Genomic DNA, 14,070 nt, shown 5'->3' on the forward strand with positions numbered 1-14,070 from the left:
TTCTCTTACTTGAAGCTGCTCTGCTATCAAGGGCCTAGATACACAACAGGCACAAAAATGTACTTCGAGATATTTACCGCTTCTGTATTCTCAGATACTACAGCATTCTTTCGGCCTTTTCTTTCGCTCCTCCTACTTCAAAACAGATGTTGCACACCTGTGGCACAGCGGAACTCAGTGCAAGGCTTGTGTTCCCCTCTTCTTAAGACAGGCTAGTCGGAGGGACACGGGTGACACTGTAGTCTAAACCACTGAGCCCCTTGGGCTTGCCGATCGGAAGGTCGGTGGTTCGAATCCCCACGACGGGGTGATCTCCCATTGCTCCGTCCCAGCTCCTGCCAATCTAGCAGTTCGAAAGCACGTCAGGTAAACAGTGTTTCCATGCGCTGCTCTGGTTTCGCCAGAAGCGTCTAAGTCATGCTGGCCGCATGACCCGGAAAAACTGTCTGCGTACAAACGTTGGCTCCCTCCTCTAGGAAAGCGAGATGACCGCCGCAACCCCAGAGTCATTCGTGACTGGACTTAACTGTCAGGGGTCCTTTACTTTTACCTTTTAGTCTTAAAAACACCGAAAACTAGAATGAACAAGTGCAAAGGGATTAGGCAAGAAGCAATATCGCCCCATGTCTTGAATCTACAAGATCCCTAATAGGAAAAGAAGGTGCTAAGAATATCTTTAACCTCAAAGCCCCTATATTATTATGCGCTTTTCATGGGGACGCCATGCCTCGCCCCCCAAAAAGTGAATGTGCTTGTGATAGGGAAAGAGCAAAATGTTTCGTGTTTCCTATTAGATTTCTGTGAATGGGACTATCCTTTTGGTTTGCCCTCAAGATATACCTGGGTCGATACTTGAACCTGACTGTCAAAGAGCGAGCCAGCAGTAAATCACAGTGTTCAAAGTTGGCGTTAACTCTTTGTTAGCTGTGCCTGGGACATGACTAAAGGAACTACAACTTGTAGAAACAAATGAGCAATAAGATACTATATTATTAATGATTGTGAACCATGATTAGTAGCAGGATTCCTGTAGTTGTAGTTGTAGTTGTTGTTGTTGTTGTTGTTGTTGTTGTTGTTGTTGTTGTGTGTAATGACTGCTTGCTAAACACAATAAACCAAACTAACTGACAATCCTAACTATTAACAATAATCAGTGCTTTTTTTCTTTAAAAATGTTTAAGCATACTCTCATTTTGACTTAAGAAAATCACCATTTTATAGTTCAAATCGGGGAAAATAAATACAGTAAATGGACAAAAGGCCGCCATCGGGGGTAGCAACGGAACTGACGATTCACTGTGCTAGAGAAGAAACTTAATTTTTCTTTTGTTTCTTCTCCCATTAGATTCACAAAACCTTTAGGAGCATGCATACCCCTGTCTACCCCCAGAAAAAAGCACTGGCTATAATAGTTGTATTTCACAATGCAAAGGATGAAAAAAGATGGCAGCCTTCTACACTGAGTTCCAAACTAGTATTCAACATGAGCAAAGGGCTCCATTGCTCCATTTCCATGACACGCAGCTTTCTAACACCCCTGAGGCAAATAAGGACTGCAGGATAATAAATCTCACTGTGACTTTCTTTAAAGTGACCTGAGGACTATTGGTGACTTGTCAAGGTTGAAAGAAGGCACATAGGTCGTGTCCAGTATCAAAGAACAATAAGCATGCAGGGAAAAGTGGCATTTTACAGGAAAAAGAAAAATAACATTAATGAATAAGCAGGCATTCTGAGGCCTTTTTTTGTCCAGTGATATTTAACAGGCTGACCATGTCTTCTGCGTGATTAATTAGCCGGCTACACATGATGACCCTCATTATGTTTCTGACAAGTGAGATGAATAAATCCTATTTTCTTTTTTTGAGGGGTGTTAACAACTTTGTGCGCACACACACACAAAATCAAATTGCTGGTGTCAAATTATAAATGTATATTTTAGTTGGCTATTAACATATCTGGGGCCAGATCTCTGGGAAGAAATCAGGGGGGTTGACTGAGCTTTTGCTGGTCTCACCTCCAGGCTGAACTTCTAATGAAAAGTTGCTGCTCCCCCCACCACACTGTGGATTTCTCTTCACATTTGTTTCAAGCCTTTGGCATGCATAAGTCGGTGGGAGCAAGGAAGGTTTCCTTGCATAGATGTTCCATTTCAAATCCTTCACATGATCATGGGGAAGTGGCAAAATCAGTTCTCAACCAGAGGTACTACTTCCGGGTTATCAGAGTTTGTAACCCGGAGTGTTTGTAAACTGAGGTACCACTGTACAGTGGTACCTCAGGTTACATACGCTTCAGGTTACATACGCTTCAGGTTACAGACTCTGCTAATCCAGAAATATTACCTTGGGTTAAGAACTTTGCTTCAGGATAAGAACAGAAATCGTGCGGCGGCGGCGCAGTGGCAGCAGGAGGCCCCATTAGCTAAAGTGGTGCTTCAGGTTAAGAACAGTTTCAGGTTAAGAACGGACCTCCGGAATGAATTAAGTACTTAACCCGAGGTACCATTGTATAGTAAATAAGTTAGGACAGTTGTTTTGAACAATTATGTATGTTTTTCAGACTAGGCTGTAAGTTGCCTAGAGTCTGACCTGTGCTAGGCTAATAAATTAAACAAACAAACAAACAAGAAAAGCATTTTGGCATCTTTCTTCTCTGAGGGCCAAGTTTAAGCTATCACCAAAGTAAGCAGTAGCAAGATGAATAGAACAAAGTTAGAATTCGTTTTAAAACAAATTCTCTCTTTTGCTCCACTCCTTCTGCAATTGCTTCCTCTGGGCAATACTTTACACTCAGTTACCGAGAGAGGAAATTTTCTTGTAAAGTTCCAAAAAAGCTCCCCATTTTGTCTGTGTAAAGCACTTGATAATTTGCAATGCATTTAGCCATTAATCATTTTAAAGAGCTTTTAAATGAGCAGGGAGTCCTTTGAGCCCTTTTGCATGTACAGGCATTGGATCAGGGACCTTATTACAAATTGCTTTTGTCTGGCCTCATAATGCAAAATCAACTCGCGAATGGGAGAAATATATCACTGTTGAGTTTTATTACAAGGCAGAACTATTACAAACACATCATGGGAAATATTTTTGAGCCATTCTATTAATAACAGCGGGGCCTGATTTCTTGGTTTAAACTTACCCCCTTTTCACATTTTCTGTGATATTTTCCAGATATAAACTGTTATGATGAAGAGTCACTCAAAAGAGGGAGAAAGCTGCAATTATGCTCTTTTCCCCCACCCCAGAAGAAGGGAGAACAGAGAGATTGTTTTACATACATCAGTGAAGGACGTACTAATAAAGATTGGTCTGGAACATTTCTTTTTATGACGATTGACTTATCAGCAATAGCCATTGTAGCAAATCTGGAAATTACATAATTGCCAGAAACTGTAGATATTTTACTTGGCAAAGCCTCTAGGTGTCTCTGATTTATTATTGTAAGAATTTGGCTTTCCGGAGATGAAGACATGTTTAATGAAAGAACAGTAGAATGCATATGATAGAAGCAGAAAGTCCGGCTTTCAAAGGTGCTCTTCCACGACACTGTCACTATCCTGATAATGCAAATAAACTAACATGAAGTTGTTCAAGATGGCAAAGTATGCAGGGCTCGCTTCCAAAGGAAAATAGTGACATCAACCACTGTCTTAGCACTAATCACTTTTTGATCATTGAGGAATCTGGCCAGGAGATATTTACTAAAGTATGTTGTGCACTAGTTTGGCACATTACATTCCGTTTCCTGACTTTTTAAACGGATTAAACCTCTTCCTTTTAACATTGCATACTAAAACGAATTTATAAGTTGCCAAAACCTCAACATGGATGCCTTTTTGACATATTGAAATGGAGTTGGGTGATTTATGCTTTTCTAAACAAATACTAGCAGTCATTATTGGAAGGGAAAGTTGTTTTTAATATTTTCTTTTTCATCCCCTGCTACAGTAACACACCAGAAGCAAAGCATGTTTAAAGAAATAAACGTGCAACCATAAATTGCAGCCCCAGCAATTAAAAACTCGCATTCACAAATTAAAATGGCCTTCCTCCCATTAAACAATGAATTAATTTGTTAAACCCATTAGGGCTTTCCTGTCAGTAACTGTGCCACTCAGAAATAAGTCCCATTGTGTTGTGTGGGACTTACTTTCTGGTAGAGAGGGTTGGTGGGAAACTGCTTCAACCCAAAGGATGAATTTCTTCATGGACCACCTTCATGGACCATAGCCAAAAGTGGGTGTGGCCAAAGCCAAGGGATGTGTCTCTCACCTTTCTAAAGTAGGATACATTCCAGTCGCACAAAATCCAGTGGTTTGATAAAAGAAAATAAAGCGGTTATTCAAAAGTTACAATACAGCATTTTCAATTAATAGACCCCCTCCACAGAGACCTCTGTGATGATGATGGATTAAAATATCCTGTACTTCTTCAATAAAAGAGAAAAAGGGAGACCAGATTGTATCAAAGGTATCTTTTTGGAAGATGTCCTTGATAAGTCGGCGATGGTATGTGAGGCGTTCCAATTGAGCAATACTCCAGATGTTATTATCCTAAGTCTCTATTGGTATATTAGAGGTTTGCTTCCATCGCTGGGCAATAACTAGTCTAGGTGCTAATATATTAACTAATATATTTTTGAAGGAGCCCCCTCAGTTTGCAGAGGGTGCTTGGCTCCGCCCCCTGGCTTCTCATGACATCATGCACATGGCGTCAGGATGTTGTACAACATCACATCAGGACCCCCTTCCCTCTGGAGAAGCTGGCGCCTCTGCTCCTGCCCATTCTAGACTGGTCTACTCAGAGGAAGGTCCTATTGGTTGAGGGAATGCTTATTTTCAGATCAATGAGTATAGGATTGCAACCTTAGCCCCATCAAACTCAGTGGGAATTTTCCTAAGTAAAAATGCATATCATTGGACTGTAACACTTACAGTCCTAGTTGCCATATATACAATAAAAATAATAAAATGAGAGATCAGGGTAGGATGTTATTAATGGCAGAGCAACTGGGACTAGAATTCCTTTCTTAGAAGACAAGGGATTTGCTGGTAGATTCCATGTGTCCCGTCTGAGGCAAACCATCCTTCTGAAAGTTGCAAAACGAAAGCAAAGGGTGTTAAAAGGTTAAAAATCAGAACTATTTACATGACTTAAAACGTGAGTGTGACAGCATCTGCAGACTGGGAATATTGTATAGATTCATGTTTGACATGGACCATATGAAACCCATAGAATCGAATAAAGATGCCTGGAATATTACTTGAGCTGAACTGTGGGTTTTGACATATTTGAAGTACCAGGTTGTCGAGGAATTAAATGGAAAGGAATGCGTTTTGCAATTCGTTTTCATCAAAGGAGATTTGTTTTGGCAAATTGTTCACAAGAAGGTTCCCCTTTCTGATAAAGAGTTTTCCCCTTGGCTCAAGGCTGGAGAGAGTTTCCTGAAAATATAAGTATATCTTCTCTTTAATACCTCCTTACATTTCCCATGCTTATCAGTTTTGAAGGTCAACTGGACTCAGCTGTTAGAATCCATGCAGCTGCTGCCTCCCACTTCAGCCGCCTTGGAGCAGTTAGAAAAGAAAGGAAGATATACACATTGGCCAACTAAGTGGGACCAGAGACTGGAGATTTGTTGGCACGCACCATCAGAATCAGGCCAAACACTGGCAGTTTGGCAGTTCTTGAACATCTTTACAGAGACATCATTATCCTGCTGGAACACACATACCACCAGATTAAAATGTGATGCAAGATGCAGTTTCCACAGTACAATAGGGTTTTCTCTCTAGTGAGTTCAAGATTGCAGTCTAACAGGATTTCAAAAGGTACCACAGTTGTGCATCCCCCCAGATGGTGATGTTTTAAAGGCTGATTAGACAAATGAATGGAGGAAGATGGTTATCATCATGGCTAACAACAGTTGATAGACTCTCCTTGCTGCCAGGAATAGTGGGAGAGGACTGTTGCCTTCAAGGTTTGCTTGTGATCTTTCCACAGGAGGAGTTTGGACTTGATATCCCACTTTATCACTACCTGAAGAAGTCTCAAAGCGGCTAACATTCTCCTTTGCCTTCCTCCCCCACAGCAAAAAGGGGAAAAGAGAGGACCCAAATAATTACCGCCCAGTCAGTCTGACATCAATACCAGGGAAGATTCTGGAGCAGATCATTAAGCAAACAGTCTGTGAGCACCTAGAAAGGAATGCTGTGATCACCAATAGTCAGCATGGATTTCTGAAAAATAAGTCATGTCAGACTAACCTGATCTCGTTTTTTGACAGAATTACAAGCCTGGTAGATGAAGGGAACGCAGTGGATGTAGCCTACCTTGATTTCAGCAAGGCATTTGACAAGGTGCCCCATGATATTCTTGTAAAGAAGCTGGTAAAATGCGGTCTTGACTATGCTACCACTCAGTGGATTTGTAACTGGCTGACTGACCGAACCCAAAGGGTGCTCATCAATGGTTCCTCTTCATCCTGGAGAAGAGTGACTAGTGGGGTGCCACAGGGTTCTGTCTTGGGCCCGGTCTTATTCAACATCTTTATCAACGACTTGGATGATGGACTCAAGGGCATCCTGATCAAATTTGCAGATGACACCAAACTGGGAGGGGTGGCTAACACCCCAGAGGACAGGATCACACTTCAAAACGACCTTGACAGATTAGAGAACTGGGCCAAAACAAACAAGATGAATTTTAACAGGGAGAAATGTAAAGTACTGCACTTGGGCAAAAAAAATGAGAGGCACAAATACAAGATGGGTGACACCTGGCTTGAGAGCACTACATGTGAAAAGGATCTAGGAGTCTTGGTTGACCACAAACTTGACATGAGCCAACAGTGTGACGCGGCAGCTAAAAAAGCCAATGCAATTCTGGGCTGCATCAATAGGAGTATAGCATCTAGATCAAGGGAAGTAATACTGCCACTGTATTCTGCTCTGGTCAGACCTCACCTGGAGTACTGTGTCCAGTTCTGGGCACCACAGTTCAAGAAGGACACTGACAAACTGGAACGTGTCCAGAGGAGGGCAACCAAAATGGTCAAAGGCCTGGAAACGATGCCTTATGAGGAACTGGGCATGTTTAGCCTGGAGAAAAGGAGGTTAAGGGGTGATATGATAGCTAAGGGAGCTGGGCATGTTTAGACTGGAGAAAAGGAGGTTAAGGGGTGATATGATAGCCATGTTCAAATATATAAAAGGATGTCACATAGAGGAGGGAGAAAGGTTATTTTCTGCTGCTCCAGAGAAGCGGACACGGAGCAATGGATCCAAACTGCAGGAAAGAAGATTCCACCTAAACATTAGGAAGAACTTCCTGACAGTAAGAGCTGTTCGACAGTGGAATTTGCTGCCAAGGAGTGTGGTGGAGTCTCCTTCTTTGGAGGTCTTTAAGCAGAGGCTAGACAACCATATGTCAGGAGTGCTCTGATGGTGTTTCCTGCTTGGCAGGGGGTTGGACTCGATGGCCCTTGTGGTCTCTTCCAACTCTATGATTCTATGATTCTATGATTCTATGATTCTATGATTAAACACTCTGTGAGGTGAGTGAGGCTGAGAGACTTCAAAGAAGTGTGACTAGCCCAAGGTCACCCAGCAGCTGCATGTGAAGGAGCGGGGAATCGAATTCAGTTCACCAGATTACGAGTCTACTGCTCTAAACCACTACATTACACAGGCATCTTCTTGGTAACTGTAAAAAAACAGGATGGTACCTAGATGAGGAATGGACCCTTCAGATGTTGTTGAGCTCCAGCTCTCATCAGCCCCCTGGCAGCATGGTCAGTGGTCAGGGATGATGGGAGTTGTAGTCCAATACCATCTGGAGGACTGCAGATCCCTCATCCCTGATCTAGATGGATTGATTGATGGTTCCGTCCAGTAGAACCTGTCTTCTGCTCTTGTAATTATGCAGGAGTAAATCCCAGGGAACGCAATGAGGCTTGCTTCCAGGTCACTTTGCCTAGGGTTGTACTTGCACAGCAGCCTTTTGCAAATTAGGACTCAACATTTACCAGAGTGCTAGGCTACACACCTGCACAGACCTAAGAAATTTAAGTTGGAGAGAGAGACAGCACTGCCAAACTCCACACTTGGAAGGAATTGTGTATTCCCAAAGAGAGTCGGCAAATGGTTATCTAAAAGACTTGTTCAAAGTGTGACATGAGGAAACTAATCTATATTAAGTGGTCTGTGAGTAGTAACTGACCTTCAGAATATTAATGTCCCACACATTAGGAAAGAATTTCAGCATGGATTAAATGCATTTAGAACTGTAATAAATTCACATTTTTTGTACAGAGCAAAAAGTGTCCCCTGGTTTTATACACTGTGTAAAGCACTGAAATATGCACACATGTTTTTATATTTATTAACATAACTTCCTCCCCCTCTATTTTATAAAGTGCAGATATAATCCTGGCCTCCCCCAGTAATGGTTTTATTCTGTCATCTATTTACTCTTCAAAACAAATAATCACCCGCACTCAATCATAACCATTTTATTTGGCTGATGTCACTTACTTAAAATTATATATGTTTATGTTGGATAGTGAATGTCACATCTGTGTGTGCTAATTTCTTAAAGGATGTTTAGGTATGCGGATAATTCAGCGTCAATGAAAAGTTGGACCATGCAGTTCACGCTGTAAGTGCTTGAAACCACTGAAGTGAGAGTTATTAAATGTTGAGAGGATATACTAGGAATAAAAACAGTAATGGTTAAACTAAAATGACAACTATCTATTTCTCTCTTCCTCGTCTCATCTGGCAGGAACAAAACTGGAAGCCTATCTCTCTCTCTCTCTCTCTCTCTCTCTCTCTCTCTCTATATATATATATATATATATATATATATATATGGTAAATTGGAAGAGAGGAAGAACTCAAATGCCGCCACAACCTATAGAATCTACCATGGAGTCATCATGGCAGCTACAGGCAAATATGATAACAGATGAATTGAGCTACCTGGCCACACCTCAGACTCAGCCATATTGCTCAGATAGGAGAAAGGGTGACATAGCAGCAGTGAAGTTCAAGTTTCAAACCACTGGGCAAAGATAATTTGCACGCACTCCTTCCCTGATCAGATGCTACTGTAAGTAGGGTTGTTACAGGACACGGGTGGCATTGTGGTCTAAACCACTGAGCCTCTTGGGCTTGCCGATCGGAAGGTCAGTGGTTTGAATCCCCATGACAGAGTCAGCTTCCATTGCTCTGTCCCAGCTTCTGCCAATCTAGCAGTTCGAAAGCATGCCAGTGCAAGTAGATAAAGAGGCGGGAAGGTAAACGGCGTTTCCATGTGCTCTCATTTCCATCAGTGTTCCGTTGCACCAGAAGCGGTTTACTCATGCTGGCCACAGGACCCAGAAAGCTGTCTGTTGGCAAAAGCCAGCTCCCTCAGCCTGAAGCGAGATGAGCGCCACAACCCCATAGTCAGCTTTGACTGGACTTAACCATCTGGGGGTCTTTACAGGGCAAAAGAGATAGTCAAATTCTTTCTTTTCCCCCTTCCTTCCAAGAGGATAATGTTGACGTCCAGCTCTGCTCCCCACTGGTCTCCCAGAACCAGAAGAGATATGAAGAGGGTGGAACCAGACAGACGCTCTGCTGAAGTCTCAGATTGCTTGGGATGGACCCAAGAAGAAGAAGAAGAAGAGTTTGGATTTGATATCCCGCCTTTCACTCCCCTTCAGGAGTCTCAAAGCGGCTAACAATCTCCTTTCCCTTCCTCCCCCACAACAAACACTCTGTGAGGTAAGTGGGGCTGAGAGACTTCAGAGAAGTGTGACTGGCCCAAGGTCACCCAGCAGCTGCATGTGGAGGAGCGGAGACACGAACCCGGTTCCCCAGATTAGGTGACTACCGCTCTTAACCACTACACCACACTGGCTCCACCCAGGGTAAGAGGCAGCTGAGGGACCTGCAAGAAGGCAGGGACCTTCAGTTCTCACAGATGCCTCTTTGAGGCAAGATCTACCAGGATGAGTTGTTGTGCTCACTAGCCCTCAGCTGTTTTGTTTCTTTGAATTGTAGGCTCCAGTGTGGGAATGTTCAGGGATGCAGGAAAGGATACAGTGGTACCTCGGGTTACATACGCTTCAGGTTACATATGCTTCAGGTTACACACTCCGCTAACCCAGAAATAGTACCTCGGGTTAAGAACTTTGCTTCAGGATAAGAACAGAAATTGGGCTCCGGCGGCACAGTGGCAGGAGGAGGCCCCATTAGCTAAAGTGGTGCTTCAGGTTAAGAACAGTTTCAGGTTAAGAACAGACCTCCAGAACGAATTAAGTTCTTAACCCGAGGTACCACTGTATATTGTTTGATTATATCCTTTCCAACTTGTGTTAACAAGTTCTACAGTTTAGCAGACTTAAGTTAGAAAAGTAATATACCTGGAAACTATCCCATAAGGAGATAGTCTCTTTGTTCTCTTGGCTGGAAGAGCATCTTAGGCTAAGCAGATGTTGCTTCTTCAACAAATGTGGTCAGAGAGAGAGAGATGGCCCACCTGTCCTGCTCTATTGTTACCTGGGCAGGTGAAGTCATGCCCACCTCTAGTCACACGCAGAGGAAGTCTGTCCCAGCCTATGAGAAACAGGAAGTTCTGACTGGCTGGTCCAGACATCCCCTTTTATGTCCACTCTAGGGATGTTGTACTTGACTGCTCTTGTGTTTCACATCCCACATCCGGCTTCCACCCAACTTTGGGGGGACCCTTTGCACATGTGACAACATGTACACTGCACACATGTGTGATGTCACATGCTGGGACGAGGCTGCAAGGCCCATCACAGCCACAGGGACGCCCGATGGAGCCCGCCGCAGCCATGGGGAGGCCACGTCACACCTACATGGAAACTAAAGTTTGCAAGTGACAAAACACCGTGGTTTAAATGTTCAGGAACATTATATCCCTGCAACAAATATGTAGGGAGGACGTGTAGACTGTCTGCCATAAATCAACAACAACTGTGGCCTCATTGCACTAATTATCTGGAAAGGCCTGTGCAGTGAATAAAAGGCTGCATACAACTAAAACGGTGGATTGATTTATCAAATCAGTTATTGTGGCCAGCCTGAAATCACTAACTGCATTAAGACTGAGAATAATGAGGGGAAATGAACCACTCTTGTAATCAGAGAAGGTAGCTGGATTGGAGAGAATACATCACGTTAAAAACACTCAGGAAATGCCCCTCTCCTGCTCATGAATTAGTCTGAAAAGGTTTGAAAGGCCAACATAAAAAATAAATCTTAATTTTCCACTACAGATGGTGGTACTAATCTTGCAGAAATCCTGCCCCAGTTTGAAAAAGACTGTGTGCTAAGAATATCAGCAGAGAATAAAATGAATAGAAAGTATTAAAGCCTATCCTGAGTGCAACACACTTTTCAAAAACCTACAGCACAATCCCTAAGCACATTTGCTTGGAAGTAAGTCCCACTGAATTCAATAATAATAATAATTTTTATTTATACCCTGCCCTCCCCAGCCAAGGCTCAGGGACCTACCATATAGTAAGTCTGCACATAATTACAGCATATATCATGACATTTCTCTGATTATGCTCAACATGGATGTGTCAGCATTGAAACTAAAACATGGGTGTGATTTTCTGGAAGCTCAAAATGCAAATTCATAATTTACAAGGGAAGAGATTTTGCCACTTACACACTGGTGCTCACCAGCGTTAATTTCTTAGAGGTGTAGGAAGTCTCCACTTCCATTGTCCAGCTTGGACACTGAGGTCCAGCTCCGAGGGCCTTCTGGTGGTTCCCTCACTGTGAGAGTTGAAACTACAGAGAACTAGGCAGAGGGCCTTCTAGGTAGTGGCTGTTACGAAAAAGGAGCAATGCAGAAGCAAGCACCAGGTGGCTGGAATGGTAAACAGGAAACTGATGTTATTGGATTGTCCCGTGGGAAACTGGGACTGTCTGTAAAGTGCTCTGAGAGCCGGATGTTACCTCAGAGCAGCACATGACCCTGTACTGGAAGTACATGGGTGGAGATTATTCTCTCTCTGTGTTGGGAAGCAGAGTGTGCAGACATGTTTTCTCTGTACTGCTGAAAGACAGGAATAAAGTCATGTAGATATATTTCTGTCTGTCTCTTTCCCCCTCCCTGGGGGAGGAGTGGTGTGTTCACAAGGAAGAGCCACGTTTGAAAAGGATCGCCGAAGAGACCTCCTTGATCCTGCCGGCAGACGCTGGCAGGAGGTCTTAAGGATTCAAGCCGGGCACCTGGAGGGTGGCCAAATTCCTCTGGACTAAGAGCTAAGCTGGAGGCTCTGGCTTTTGGCTTGAATCCCGACAACTGGTAGAAAACCGATGGTTATCTGATCTATGAGAATCTGCATGAGAGGTGAGAGGTCGATGAATCGTTGCCATCCTCTGCACCTAAGGAGATAAAGAAATGCGTCTGCCTGCAGCCAGAGGCTAAACAGAACAGACAGCTGGACACCGAGAGGAGTGTGTTTCAAGGCAACGGCACCAAGAAAAGGTATGCTGCATTTTGGGCAAGAGAGAATGAACGCAGAAAGATTTATTTTCTGGTTCACAAGCTGCGTTTGAGAAAAACAGCTCTGAAAGAGCAAGCTTGCATACCAGGAATTCCTGTGGTTTAGATAAGGAGTTCCGTCCTGAGCAGGTTGCTAGGCAACGTCTGCCAGTTACTGAGTGGCCTAAAAAGAGCCTGGGAAATCGAAAGTGTATCTGCGCAGCTGTGCAAGGGTTTTGAAAAAAACAACCCAAAGGTTTGCCTGCCAGTGAAGCAGTAAACAAAGACTTTTGGAGTTTTACTGGCTTGAGAAAGTGAAAACTGGCTTGAGATTGAGTGTAAAGCTGACCCTTGGATTCAGCATGGATGCCAAGAAGGGGGGAGTGCCCCTGGGTGCCGTGGTTCTAGAAGAACACAGCCGGCATGCTGCACTGGAAGTAAAGCACAGGGGGAGGGAGGAACGGAGTTCTAATTCCCCCACCGATGAAGCTACTGGAGAGAATGCTGTAGCTTTGAATGTTGTCCAGTGTTACAATTGCGGACAGGCTGGGCATCTTCAGCGGAACTGTAAGAAGCCACGTCAGCCAAAAGGAGCGAAGGGCCGCTCAGCAAAGCCTGAGGCGTCAGGCAAAGGTCATACCAAGCCTATGGTGGAACCTGCAAAGGCTTTGATGGCGAAAGGAACCACGCCAGACGTTGGGAACTCGTTTGTTATCGACACTGGATGCACGTTTCATATGTCCCCACACAGAGAACTCTTTTCAACGTTTAAGAAGCAAAGCTTCACTGTGACACAGGCCAATGGTCAGGAGCTAGAAGCGGCCGGCGTGGGGACTGTTTATCTAAAGAGTCTGAACTTGACAATAAACAATGTTTACTTGGTTCCTGAATTGAAGTTCAATCTGCTGAGTGTTTCGCAGATTGCAAAGAGAGGACTGAAACTGTCCTACGATGCTGAGAGCTGCGAGATCTACAAAGATGGAGAGCTTTATCTTTCTGCCAAACAGAAGGATGGACTTTATTTGTTGACTTTTGCACAAAGTGATTACATGGAATGTAATTCATCTGTGTCTAACCTAGTTTCTCTTGCAGGTGTGAGCAAGAAGAAGACCGGGGTCAACAGGGCATTTCAGCGGGTGTATGCTGATGTGATTGGTCCTCTAGAACCATCTAGAGGCAATGCAAGATATTATCTTGTGTGTGTGGATCATTTCTCTAACTATGTCTGGGTTTATGTGTTGAGAAAGCCAGAGGAAGCCTTGGAGAGGTTTCAGGAGTTTTGTGACAAAGTTAAGAGTATGCATGATGCTAACATTGATTGTCTATTCACAGATGAGAAGCAGATTTTTCTTTTACAGGATTTCCAGAGGTTCCTGCAGAAGAAGGGAATAAGACACAAGGTTTCTGTTTCAGCGGAAGCGTGGAACAGGGGTGTCTGTGTACGGGTGAACAGAGAATTGCAAAAGGGGATGGAAGCGCAATTGCTTAGTTCACATCTGCCACATGAGTACTGGGCCGAGTCTCTGATGTCGTACTGTTATACGAAAGTGAG

The sequence above is a fragment of the Podarcis raffonei genome, chromosome 3, assembly GCF_027172205.1.
Source record: "Podarcis raffonei isolate rPodRaf1 chromosome 3, rPodRaf1.pri, whole genome shotgun sequence".
Lineage (NCBI taxonomy): Eukaryota > Metazoa > Chordata > Lepidosauria > Squamata > Lacertidae > Podarcis > Podarcis raffonei.